The sequence below is a fragment of the Labrus mixtus genome, chromosome 20 (genome assembly GCF_963584025.1).
Source record: "Labrus mixtus chromosome 20, fLabMix1.1, whole genome shotgun sequence".
NCBI classification, from domain to species: Eukaryota; Metazoa; Chordata; class Actinopteri; order Labriformes; family Labridae; genus Labrus; species Labrus mixtus.
The window spans coordinates 17359934-17373943 of NC_083631.1; positions in this window are offsets into that span (position 1 = coordinate 17359934).

Below are 14010 nucleotides of genomic sequence, written 5' to 3' on the forward strand. Positions count from 1 at the left end.
CGTTATGGCTACGCTAGGACAAAAATTGAAGGATTATCAATACATTTAGGTTGTTTTTTTTTCATTATGGAGCGATCTATTGAAAGAGCAGCCTTCAGTGTTACTCATTGAGCTGGGACATGTTCACTTTGTACAGAATGACAAGAATGATGACTACATTTCATTCATTCAGTTTCAGGTTTATCATGAACTTTGATGTTATTTGATGTAGGAAGTAAGCCCAAGAAGAACTACAAATGTGTTGTTATTTTTTTTTTCTTTTAAGGACAAATAAACAATCAGAGTGGAAGAATAATCAATATATGTATGTTTTTTTATTTTATTACAAGAGCGATCTATTTGTGTGAGAAAGTTGACTTTGATCCTCTCTGTATTGTTTATAAAGAAAGTAAACTTTAGAGGTGAGAGGAGTCTGTAAAAACCTGTCTACAAAATGGTCGTGCAACATTCTATGGTTGCCATGGTTCCCCTTAAAGTGCATCATTCATATCAGATCATCATTTCAACTCAAACAAACTCTCAGAAAGCCACAGAAAGTTGTTCTCAAGTTGAAATCAGCGATTTCCTCTGAAAATCACGCTCAAACTGCAGATTTTTTCCACCCTAAGAAGGACCAAAGATTTTCTTAAACTGACACGAGCCAAACATCCAACTTGTGTCATGGAAAATGTAAGATTTTCACTTTTTGACTCTCTGCTGTTTACTGTACAGTTTAAATTGTCTGAACTAGACTGCACCAGGTTTCTTTTCATCCATTTATTGGAATATATTTAAAATAAATCTTTGAATACTTCAATAATATTTGAAATCTTTTCACATATTCAATAAATGGTTCATTAAAGAAAATAAAATCCCATCAAACACAGCCATGAATGAAATGTAGCCATGAATAAAATGTGTGTTATAGATATTTGTTACAGTTTATAATTCCCAGCAGATATGTGTCATTAGATAAGTGTCAGTAAAAGATTAAATACCATTGAGTGGACAATTCACTTCATTAGTTTCTTCTGGGGGATTTACTGTTCAGAAATAAAAAGATTATATAACAAACATCAGGTGAAAACAGGAGCTCAGTACTGACATGTTTCAGACTCATCAGTCTCACTCGTCTTTACAGTCTTTTTTTCTCATTTTAAACTGTAATAGAATTGTTTCATACATTGGAGGGTTTTAGTAATTATGGGACTGTCTGTTTGTGTGTGCAGATTACTTTTTAAAATCTTTGTCATGTTTATGGATCAATTTGTGTGTCCATTATAAAAGCACAAATATGTATAAAATGGCCGAAATACTCCCTGGTTGCTATGGTTACCCTCAATGTGGATCATTTATATCAGATCATTTAAACATAAACAAAAAACCTGAAAGAGTCACAAGAAGTATTTCACAAGTTTCACAGTAAAAAACATTTATAAATTAAATAATTCATTGAGGTAATTTTCATCCTGACGAGAACTAAAGACTCAGAGATTTAAGAGATCAACTTTACAAATGTTCATCATGAAAAATGTGACATTTAAATGTTTTAATGATCTGATCTGTTATGATGCAGAGAGTCAAAACTTCACTGGATAATGTCTCTGTTCTGTTTACTAAATAAAATAAGTAAATTACAGTGATGCTATCTTTAAGACACAGGCCCTAACATATCTAATAAATATTTGGTAAAAACAATTCACACTCCTAACTCTTAAATAATCAAAACATACTTTATATTTATCTTCTCTGTTTATTTCAATCTGAATGACTTAAAAAAAACACCAGATTGTAACGAGAAAACTATTTATAGTGTTAATATCAAGTTTGTTCATTTTCAAATCATTATTTTATAAAATATAAATATAAATTCATGCTTTAAAACATTCTTCATATGTGAAGAATTGAGAAAAAATAAAAAATACTGAATGATCTGCAGCAGTTTGTTGTTGCTGTAAAGGACATTGTAACGGTGTTTAGAAAGTAGCTTTATATAGAAAGAGTTATTATTCTGTGAAAGTGTTGTTGTTGCATTGACTGTATTTCTGAAGTGTTGTTCTGTGTCTGTGTTGTTACAGCGTGTTGTGCCCGTTCACCTGAAGGACCATGACTACTGTAAGACAGTGAGAGTCTCATCACGCCTGGCCGAGAGAAAGCCTCGAGCTTTCACTCGATGTTCGTGCGGCAGGAACGACCTGGTAAGACATTTGATTTTCATGTTTTGACAAAATAATTTCCAACTTTCTCAAGTGTTAAAGTCAACTGCTATAAAATTAAGAACATTAAAAATTGCTCAGTGATCTCCTGTTTAGCAGTGTTGCATAAATGTGCTCAATATGGACAGTTCAATGAGTGTTATCTTGTCTTTAAACTTGTCGACTAGTCTGAATATAAATTAGCATTAGATCGGCTGCAACCCTAGCACAGGCACAAATGAAGTCACTTCAAATTATTCTTCTCTGAACGTCTGACAGACATCATAACTCTTAAATCTCCTTGAAACCAAATAGTTTCTGCATGTAGTTTAAATTTCCTCCTGAGATTGTAAAAGTATGCTTCTGTGAACTCAACTGGAGCCTGACATGTTTTCGTTTGTTGGTGTTCTTTCAGGACTCAAACCACCACCACGCAGCTCCTGCTGCTGAACAGTCCAGGAAGAGGAAGCGGACCTCCGTGGCCCCTCCTTCCACTTCTCCTGCTCCTCAGCACCCTGCCAACGATGCTGACTCTCCTGCTCTGGTCCTCAGGCCCCGGGCCACAATTCCACCTGACCAGCTACCAACGGTCTCCTCTGTGCTCCCCGGTCCCCAGCCCTCCATCGCTCCTCTGCTCGAAGACGGCCCAGCTATGATCCACCAGCTTTCAGTGCCACAGTACCAGTCGCTCTATCACTCTGTGGTAGACGACATGCTGCGGTACAAGAACGGCCGTCTTCGCCCTTACAGCAAAACTCTTGGACTTCTTATGAAGCAGAAGCTGTGGGAGCGACTGGATCGCCCGATGTTCACAGAAACTGTACACGAGACAGGACTCGTTCATGTGAACGTCTCATACGGGGTTGGAGTCAATCCTCCCCTGTATGATGTGGACGTATCTGGGGAACCGGAGCCCGGAGCACCACTGAGAAAAAGAGTAAAGAACTGATACGATAGTCTTTACCTTAGTTGATCAGTTAGGATCTGTAAATATTAGAAATAATTTAGATTTAAGAATAGAATTTTAGATTTACCGGTAAGTACAAGTTTAGATTTAAATGTAATAGATAGTTAGAACATGTTAGTGAAAGAACTCAAACGACACCAAGTGCCTGGGTAAAAAACTTTATGCAAACAACCTCAAGTACCTGAACCGTCCTCCACCTTCAGCCTCTTTAAAAGTCCTGCCTCAACCAGCCGTCTCAACATCGAACCTGCCTCCATCCTTAAAAAAAACATCTGCGACCTCCAACATGTGCCAGCAGCTTTTACCATCTATATGCTGCAAAAGAAAAAGTATCTTTTGACCTCCAGCTCAAGCCTCTGAACCCGACCATCAGCCTCTGCCTCCACCTGCTCCAAATTCAAGAACAGAGCCTCAAGCTCTCAAGCCTCTGTCATCTACCTGCAGCTGCCTCCACCTGCAGTTTACGACTCCTGCCTCGACCAAAACAACCACCAGTCTAAACATTCAGACTGGCTCCATCCTAAAGAAGAACATCTGTAACCTCCAACATGTGCCAGCAGCTTTTACCACCAAGATGCTGCACATGGAAAGAACATCCTTCTACCTCAAACTTTAAAGCCTCTGTTGTCTGTTTCAGATGACAGCTGCCACCAAAGACTCAAACTGAAACACAGACAAACACCAAAAGCCAGCACCTTTAACTGCAGCCTCTACCAGACATAAGAAGCTGTTTCCTCCACCTGCAGCCTCTACCAGACATAACAAGCTGCTTCCTCCACCTGCAGCCTCTACCAGACATAACAAGCTGCGTCCTCCACGTGCAGCCTCGACCAGACATAACAAGCTGCTTTCTCCACCTGAAGCCTCTACCAGACGTAACAAGCTGCTTTCTCCATCTGCAGCCTCTACCAGACCTTACAAGCTGCTTTCTCCATCTGCAGCCTCTGCCAGATCTTACAAGCTACTTTCTCCATCTGCAGCCTCTACCAGACATAACAAGCTGCTTTCTCTACCTGCAGCCTCTGCCAGATCTTACAAGCTATTTTCTCTACCTGCAGCCTCTGCCAGATCTTACAAGCTATTTTCTCCATCTGCAGCCTCTACCAGACATAACAATCTGCTTTCTCCACCTGCAGCCTCTACCAGACGTAACAAGCTGCTTCCTCCACCTGCAGCCTCTACCAGACATAACAAGCTGCTTTCTCCACCTGCAGCCTCTGCCAGATCTTACAAACTACTTTCTCCATCTGCAGCCTCTACCAGACATAACAATCTGCTCTCTCCACCCACAGCCTCTACCAGACATAACAATCTGCTCTCTCCACCCGCAGCCTCTACCAGACGTAACAAGCTGCTTCGTCCGCCTGCAGCCTCTACCAGACATAACAAGCTGCGTCCTCCACGTGCAGCCTCGACCAGACATAACAAGCTGCTTTCTCCACCTGAAGCCTCTACCAGACATAACAATCTGCTTTCTCCACCTGCAGCCTCTGCCAGATCTTACAAGCTGCTTTCTCCATCTGCAGCCTCTACCAGATATAAAGAGCTGCTTTCTCGACCTGCAGCCTCTACCAGATCTTACAAGCTGTTTCTTCCACCTGCAGCCTCTACCAGATATTACAAGCTACTTTTTCCATCTGCAGCCTCTACCAGACATAACAATATGCTTTCTCCACCTGCAGCCTCTGCCAGATCTTACAAGCTATTTTCTCCATCTGCAGCCTCTACCAGACATAACAATCTGCTTTCTCCACCTGCAGGCTCTACCAGACATAACAAGCTGCTTCATCTACCTGCATCCTCTACCAGACATAGGAAGCTGCTTCCTCCACCTGCAGCCTCTACCAGACATAACAAGCTGCTTCCTCCACCTGCAGCCTCTACCAGACATAACAAGCTGCTTCCTCCACCTGCACCCTCTACCAGACATAACAAGCTGCTTCCTCCACCTGCAGTCTCTACCAGACATAAGAAGCTCCTTCATCCACCTGCAGCCTCTCATAGCAATGTGTGCTGATGCCTTCACCTTGCATCTCTGTAAAGAATCTTCAGCCACTGACATCGACTGCAGCCACCACTAGAAACCAGTTCCAGGTTGCACCAGCTATATGTGAGTTCAAACGTAGTCTAGTTTGAATTCAAGTTTATGCTCTACTAACATTTTAAGTGTTGCACCAGCAGAGATAGTTACAAGGCATAAGTGATAACTTAAACATCACAGCTAGTTCCTAGTTGATTCAAAGTCCTCCTTAAAATACTGTCATTGTGATGTATCAATATTTAAGGTGGATAAGCAGAGGGGTTTACTGTTAGCCGACAGCGAGCCCTTATGGAAAAACCGTGTAATCCTGCTGCCATTTTCCATGTGCAAAGATGAGTCCACCCGTCCAATAACAGAGTATCGTTAAATTACATGTTAGTAGAAGATTTCACCACTTGATGTCACTGTTATTTTACACCAGCTGTAGATTAAGGTTTTAACTCTCATTTGAAATACAACACTCTACTGGTTAAAATGAACCTTATGTCTCTTACGTCTCTGTGGTGCAACCAAACAATGACACAACTAGTTACAAGGGTGTGGTGTGGACTTTACTATGTAACTTAAGTTAGAGCTTAAACTTAGCTTAGCACTTAGCTGGTGCAACAGGCCACAGTAACCTTACTTCTATCTGCTCAATATGAAAGGCAGCAGCCATCAATGCCTTTCACTCAAGTAAATTGCAGCCACCTCCAACTGCAGTTTTTGGCTAACAGCTGTAGCCCAAGCCTCCAACAGGAGCCTCTCCTAAAAGTTCAGTCTCTACCTCCACTTTGGCAAAATGTGAGACAGCTGCCTTCGTTGCCCTCAACTCAAACCTCTGTTTGCAAACTGTAGCCACCTCAAACTGCAGTCTCCTGTGGTTAACAGCTATAGCCAGCGACCATCACCTTCAGCATCTCCTTCGACCAGCAGCCACTACTGTATCTCCAACTCAAGCCACTGCCAGAAATCTACAGTAACCTCCACTTGCACTAGGTAGCTAAAAGCTGGAACCCAGGCCTCCAAGTAGAATCTCTTTGCAGAACAGCTGCCTCAAAATGCAGCCTCTACAAATGATGTAGCTCCATCAGCAGCCTCTGAGAATAACCATCAGTCTCAACCTCCACCTGAACAATATAAAGGACAGATCTGCTGAAGGCAGTCATCTGCCTTCAGCTTGCGAGCCTGGCTGGAAGCTGCAGCCAATGAATCCAACTCAGACCACTGCCAAACACCAACAGCTGCTGACCCTGCACAAGCAATGAGCGTCATTCACCAATATCTTGGTAAGATATGTCTTAATTTTTTTCTCAAAAAAGTTAGTATGTTTTTTTCTGTTATTGATCAGTTATATAAAATGATATGAGTAAGTGTGAAGTTTATATTCATAATTTAGCATTTTGCAGTTCAGATCAAACATAACATGATTTAACAAAAAAAGTTGCTCATAATTAAATCATGTATTTCCACATTTTATTTAACCAAACAAGTGTTGAATTTACAAAACAATATATTATTTTGCACTGACATATCAAATCCTTAAAAAGAATTACGTATTTGGGTTTTAAAAACACATTTCTTCTTAGGAACAGGTGGTGGCCCGATGTGAAGTTCCAGCTCTGCAAGCTCAGCCAACAACCTTTAGCTGCCGCCTCAACCTGCAGCCTTTGCAGAAAAAACAACCCTCCAACTCAATCCTCTCCCAGAAACCTACAGACGCCTCCACTTCAGTTTATGGGTGCAGCTACACATCATTCCTCCAAGTCAAACCTCTATGAACAATCACCGCCTCCATCTTCACTTACTGCCACATCAGGAGCTACTCCTTCCCCCTGTAAACTCTATCAGTTATGTGACCTCCCAACTCTATATACAGCCTTAGCTTAGAATCTTTAGCTGCCTCCCCCTTTAGCAACAATCAGCTTCTACCTCCACCAGTGAAATATAAAAGACTGCTGCCTCTTGTGCCTCCAACACCAATCTCTGCCAAATACAAACAGCCACAACCTCATGAAGCCAAGCATTGCCAGAAACCATCAACCTCTTCCCTCACCGTTACAATATGAAAGACAGCTGCAAAAAGTGTGTCAAACTCCAACCTCTGCCAGAAACCTGCAGCAGCTTCTACCTGCAGACGGTGGCTGAAAGCAGCAGCATACCTTCACCTGACCTGCAACCGTGCATCTCAATCTTCAGCTTAAGATAAACAGTTGCAGCTTATGCCTCTAACTCCAACCTGTGACCATTCAGGAAACTATCACCACCCTCCACATGTGCAATATTAAAGCAAGTGACTTCCAGTTCCTCCAACTGAAGAGTCTGCCAGCAACTTTGGACCTCCACCTCAAAATTTCAAACTGTCTCATTAAAAGGGACATTTTTTAATAATAAACAAAGACTATTGCACTCTTTCAACAAGACTGTGAACAGTTGTGTTTTTGGATGCTCTGTAAGATCTTTCCATAATTTGTTTAAATATAACATATCAATATTATAATTTATGAAGTTATCATTATGACATTTTTCAACTTGTGTTTAATGTTTATATAAACATGAAAATGGTAACAAAGGTAAAAGGTAGGAGACACAGTCTCCAGACTGAACATCATTTAGCTCACTTGGGCAGCCTGAGGGGAACAACATAATGTATTCAAATGCTAGTAGATCACAGAAAGGAAAACACTATCTTAACTTAGCAAGTTGGTTAGCATTACCACAGTTGTTACTTACTGTTTGTTGTTCAGTTAGGAGTTCAAACGCCCAAATAAATATCTTATTTTACTGTTACAAAGTTAGGAAGCCATTAGCTACATAATCCATAGATATTAACATAACCACATCTAATATTTAAACTTACCTTACTTTGAGAAAGTGATCACAGCGAACACAAGCAAGCGAAGGTTCAAGACTCATTTTTTCAGGCAATTTTGTGTCAGCGATCTGCTCCTCTCCATCAGTCACCAAGCAGGGGAAGCAGTCACTCATCGTCTGAAGTCAACCATAACCTAGTAAGAGAATATCACATTTTCAGTTGATATGAAGCTTGCAGGTGCAGAAAGCAGGTAACTGACTCACACAGGCTTAAACACAGCTACAAACATCTCAGCAGCACTCTCTTTAACTCAAGACTGAAAAGTCATGTACAGTAACTGAATTCATAACATAACTGTACATTAAATGTAAAACACAAACTTTAGTTGTTAAAATAAGGAGTAAAACTTTACCACATTAAACAAAATATTTATTTGGCATTTACCTTAAAATAGTCTAAACCAAATTACCAACAACACTAAAGAAAGTTGTACAACATTTTTACCAAAGTCCGCCTAGCATGTAGCTAATTAGCTTCACTCATGATTAGTATACAAGTAAACATTAATTTGGCTGTTAAACTTTACCAGGTGAAAGCAATACATTACCATAAACACAAAATCTTGTAAACATTTAATATGAAAATGAATGCCAAGTTATTCAGGTGAGTCTATTCCCGCCTCTTCTTCTTCTTCTTCTTCGCAGGATTTTTAAATGCGGTTGGCATCCATCATGTTGCATTACCGCCTCCTGCTGGTTTCAAATATAACCACAAACTTGGAATAAAGAAAAGCAAAATGTAACAAACTCATTCCCCACCCCTTATTCTATTCTCTCACAGTGCTATCCTAACTGCTGTCTACAAACAAGAGAACTATGTCAAATGTCCAACATGTTGTATGTACAAAAAAAAAAGAAGAAAAGTTTTAAGTTCCGTTTTAGCTGTTTAGCAGGTGGGGCTCTAATTAATGATGCAGGAGGAAAAAAATGTTAGTAGCAGGTAACAAAAAACATTGCAGAAGGTGATAAAAAAAATAGTAGCAGGTGATTTTGTTGTTGCAGCAGGTGAAATATAATTAGCAGCAAGTTAAATGTTTTTTATGTTTCATGAAATAATATTTATTTTTATTTTTGCATTTCATGAAATATTTTCACGTTTTGGGTTTTGTGAAATGTTTTTGGTGTCCAGTGAATTGATTTTCACAATCATGAAATATTTGTGTCACAGTAAAATAAGGCAGTATCCTCGGCTTCATGAAGTTAAGGACATATACTATAGTGTTCTGTAATTAAACGCATTCAGCCAGTAGAGGGAGCTAAAGCGCAACATTTATTTCAAAAACCACATTAACAAAACCTCACTTGACTTTTCCTCTTATAAGCAATACTTTCACTGCACAAAACTCATAACACTTTATTCATTCACTCTTACACTTTACTTACATGAATTCTTAACATGTGCATTTATACTTTTACTAAAACAAATTAACAACATGGAGTTGACAATGCATGCATAGTTTTCCTGTGGCACTCTCCTAGCATGATGCTCAGAAAACTTGTGAACTTTTTAATGTGATAATTAAACTACATGGTGCAGAGAATACCTGTGAACTTTTACTTTGAATTCCCCCCCCCCCCCCCCCCCCCCCCCCAAGAAGTTGCTGCTTGGAGTAGATTAGAATACTTTGTACAGCACTGTGGTATATGTGCGCAGGTGCAGGGCCGACTATAATGTCACATGACCTGTTGGAGAAGCTGAATGATGAAGAAAAAACCCTGTGGAGAAGATGTTCCCACTACCAGGAAGTCCTGCACCAAACTCTGTCCACCCCCCAACCCCAGGCTTCAGTGCAGCAGACCCCTCCCCATTCCTGAAAGTCAACAATAAACCACGTTTCCAGTAAGCCGGATACCTCCCCAAGTCCTGCTCATCCCCATGGAGACCACTACGAGACCCTGCAGGCCTGAGTCCTCTGGCCAATCCAGGCCACCCAAGAGAGAGAGAGCCTATATTTTACCCGATATGGATCAAAATGTACATCTCCATGAGACACAGTGCAAATGCTCCTCTCTGTTTCCTCTGTTTGACACAAAGAAAAGACTTGGCAGCCTCTCTGGTGCATGTTTGAGAGCAGAACCAGCACTCAAACAGAGAGTGGCCGTGGAGTACTATATCTTACACCCTCTTTTGTGGACCATGACGTCAGCATTCCCCTTGGAACGGCCTGAGTGACACACTAGCTTTGTTTTGGAGTCGCCACATCTCATTCACGGCCGCTTAACTCCTGAGTCTGAGGCTGCGATGTGGCCTTTCAGGAGCCCTGATTTCTTAATCCCTTGGTTTATAAGGCACTGAATAAGCGGCTGTTTGTATGCTCAGTCCTGCGGGGCGGTGGGGTGCTTCTGCTTTATGGGAACCGTTGACTTGCAAAACACGCCCTGAGGATACAAGTGACTGATACGCGGAGGGATGACTGCCAGCAAGGTCATGGAGCGAGGTCAGCCGCGATGCACCCAGAGGCAAGATGGCCCCTAAAAGACAGCAAAGAGTTCAATTTTTGAATTAGACTGAACTCAACTTGTTTATTATATAACCCAGTAAACATTTGGCATCACCAAAACTATGTCTCAGCCCTGTTGCCTCAAAGCAAGAACCGCCTGAGTTAGCTCCTATGTCTTCCCCTTTATTGTGTTGGGTTCTTCTGGGTGTTTCAATTTCCCACGGCATCTTAAACATGCATGATTGGATCATTCTAATTCTTTTTTCCACCTAAAAAGGCCCACTAAATATCATCACCTTTAAATGCACAATCAGGAAACAGGACATACAGGAAAAGAGTCCCATACATTAAAATGACAGTTTGGGCAATTGGGATAACAACATTGTGAACTGATTAGTTTATTTAAATGATATGATGCCAGGATGATTTCAATCAAGTTTAAGGTGTCCAATGACCTGAACTCCATCATGGTGATTTGAAAAAGGACATGCAATATTAGCAAATAAGAAGGACACTGGACTAGAAGTGCAAGTCGTCCATGCAGGCAGCGCTCCTTACCATTGATGTCTTAAACACGGTCGTATTTGTATCTCTTCTGAAGTAAAAGATCTGAATAATTCTTCCTCCACTGTCTTAAGGGAAAAATAGCTCACCCTGGTGTGACACCCTCATATACTCTGACATCTAAGGGCCCTGCATTCTTTGTAAACACATCTCAAGCATTGGTGGAAAAGGCCAATCCATTAGCAAACAAAGCCACACTGCGAGCACAAACACCTGACATCCTCAACATTATCTGCCCTCTAATTCCTGCAGTCACTGCTTCGGCTTCACACTCACTAATCTGTTCAGTCTGTTGTCATTTGTCCTCATCACAAAGGCCCACCCTCCTCTTCAGCACCCCTATTGCTCCTCTGGAGTAATCCATGTCTTCCACTTGTTTACTCCTCGACTAATAGGATAAGGAGCAATAAACAGTTAGCTGAGGCCAGACTGCTATAATTTTCTCTTCTTTAAGATTTGTCCTCAAGAAAAAACAATCCGGCCTGTTTTCAAAGATTAAAAAAATTATTTAGTTCTGACATATTTATTCTAATGGACAAGAGGCATTTCATGAGTGCTGATATGGAGTATCAAAGCACTGGGCCTTAGAAACTACATGTAACACTTTGCTTGAGGTGGTGGATTTCGGACCCTTTCCACTGTCCTGTCTCTACAGTAAAGGCATAAAAACACCCCCAACAGACACCTCCCAGAAAAAAAAGTGTCTGGTGTATAAAGTGAGATCACACTCAAAGTCAGTATCGGCACATGTGTGATTAATTGCGACAGAGTCCTGACTGTGTGACTTGACTCCCTCTCTTGGGATACTGCTTCTATGAAAAAGAGATTTCCCAAACCTCTGGATTAAGTTTGGGAACTTCACAGCACTTTTGAGGAAATCCCTAAATGAATTTGTTTCCCATCATGAGTAATGTATAGCACTAACAGGTAGCTTCATTAACACCAGTTCAGTTTCCCACAGGCTTGTAGCCCCTTACTAATTCAAGTTGAACTCTGAGGTACAACTGTACTTGATTGTGACAAGAAGGAAGACTAAAATGGAACCTGATTTATAAAAGGTTGGAGGGTCTAAACCGTCCGCTGCCCGTAAGGTCACAAGCCTGCACCTCCTCTGCCCCAAGAGCTACGTTGTTCTGGAAAACTCTGGATCAACCTCCTTGGTGGGGAAGTTTATGAGAAGAAAAGGGGAGGAGGCGATGCCTTCCCCGTTTTCCCCTTTTCCTTTCTTCACTCACACATCCCCCCCCCCCCCACCCCCTCCACCCCCTCCACCCCTGTGCTGCCCTGCGTCCCAGCAGCCTGTTTGCATTCCTCTCAGTTAATAAGTGTTTGTCTGATCCTTGGCAGGGGGTGTAAAGACCCCCTCCGACACAAACACAACGGCCCACCCCCCCCCCCCCCCCCCCTGACTCACCCAGCTGTAAACATGACAGGAGTGACGCTGCGAGGAATAGACGAGTAGGGGGTTTGAGGTGTCATAAATTTCATAGACACACTGCTCGGCCAGTAAGTTGAATTAATAAGCAGAGGGCTGTGACACATGTTGTGGGACTCTACAGAATAAAAAAAAAAAAAAAAGGACACAAACAAACACATTTAAAGTCTGTCTAAAGGAAATCATATCTGGGCATTATGGATAAATTACTATAATGTTTATGTCTGACGGTGTAAACCTTTCATGGATGTTGGAAGAAGAGATATTTGTTCAAACTGTCAGTTAGCTGCAGTTTCTTCTCCCTCCTGTGAAGTAAATCATTTGCAGACTAAAGAGGTTATTAGATCACATATTAAACCTTAACAAAGAACTACAGCGTCGCTTTTCGCAAGTCTTTTGGGAAGATAAGATAATAGGGAATTGGGCTGACGGTGTGCATAAATAGTTATGTTTTATTTTTTCCACATACGTTTTTCATATCAAGCAGCAGTGTCTAGAATGAAGCCAATGAGGAAGTAAGTGTCGGTTCCTGACAACAAATCGAAACCCTGTTGACTGACTTTCAAAAATGCTTTGTTTGCATGCATATACAAAAAAAAACATTGGGCTCTAAAAGCACAGTGTTCATGTTAACAGTAAAGGGTTGAATTTTGATACGTGTTTGAATTATATTTAGGGTAGAAGTAAAGTTTTATGGGCCTTGAGAAAGCAGTTTAGAAAGTGCCATTGCCGTTTAATCAGGTCATACCTGTATGGAAGCTCTAGGTTTGTAAAACTCTGTACGCATTGTTTCTTCATGGTGCACATTGTTTGATATTGTGTACCTTGTAACCATGGAGGTTGGGAGGTTAGACATTTACCATCAGGCCCTCCTGGGAGGAATCCTTAAAGTGTCGTGTGATGAAGCATCACAGTTTACCTTTGTCTTCATGCAGGGTGTAAACACTGGTCTGACCATAGTACTGTAAATATTAATGGAGGAAGCCTGAGTGACGTCACCCTAGGTTACTGCTGGGGGTTTCGAGTCCCATCAGTGGTTGTCTCCATGCTGGAAATGCTGTGTCACCCTAACTTTCAGTGAACTTAACGATAGTCTTAGGGCTGACGGGAGTTTTAAGCCTCTTGACAAACCATTGCACAGTGCCTGGCTGTCGAAAAAAGTCCCCCCACCCCCTGTATAATGTGTTCCGATCACGTGCTAATCAGACAAATTAGATTTTTTGGATCCAAGCTGTAAACATGTTAATTTCTGCTGTGCTTTTCCAGTCAGCAATGGCTTTATTTTCCGAAGGTTGGCGCTCAGATCTTGAAGAATTAACAAGTCTATGGTGACCTCTGGGCACATGACATTAAGGTCTTCCAGCAATAAGTTCCTTTTTTTTTGTGCCTTTCCATTATTTCTGGTCGGACTAGCAACTAAAAAAGCAAAAATTAAATTGTTGTTGAGAGACAAATCTCTTGCACTTCTTCTTCTGATAGATTGATTGGTTCAAATATTGCATTACAGCCCATTGTGTTCCTCCTGTTTTGCTCTC